The sequence below is a fragment of the Penaeus monodon genome, chromosome 21 (genome assembly GCF_015228065.2).
Source record: "Penaeus monodon isolate SGIC_2016 chromosome 21, NSTDA_Pmon_1, whole genome shotgun sequence".
Taxonomy (NCBI): domain Eukaryota; kingdom Metazoa; phylum Arthropoda; class Malacostraca; order Decapoda; family Penaeidae; genus Penaeus; species Penaeus monodon.
In genome coordinates, this window is record NC_051406.1 from 12,137,650 (window position 1) to 12,137,850 (window position 201).

The window sequence follows — 201 nt, forward strand, 5'->3', positions numbered from 1 at the left end:
ATACACACGCGCGTACGCTTACATACTTATCCTACTCAGCATTGAATGCACGGCAAAGTCCTCCCGTAATTCTCCTACTTTGTTATACGACCCACTTATTGCTTTGTAACTGAAATTCCCTTGTGGGACACTGGTCTGCCACTTCCGCCCATATCTTACTGGCTATTGCTTTTAACTCTCACTGTGGGCCAGCAATGAGCA

General features: G+C 46.3%; 1 protein-coding gene across 1 annotated transcript in view; it reads right to left on the minus strand.

Annotated features, from left to right (window-relative positions):
- Positions 1 to 201, minus strand: part of LOC119586565 — a 6,462-nt gene that overhangs the window by 5,149 nt on the left and 1,112 nt on the right. The gene's annotated exons all lie outside the window — the stretch shown is intronic.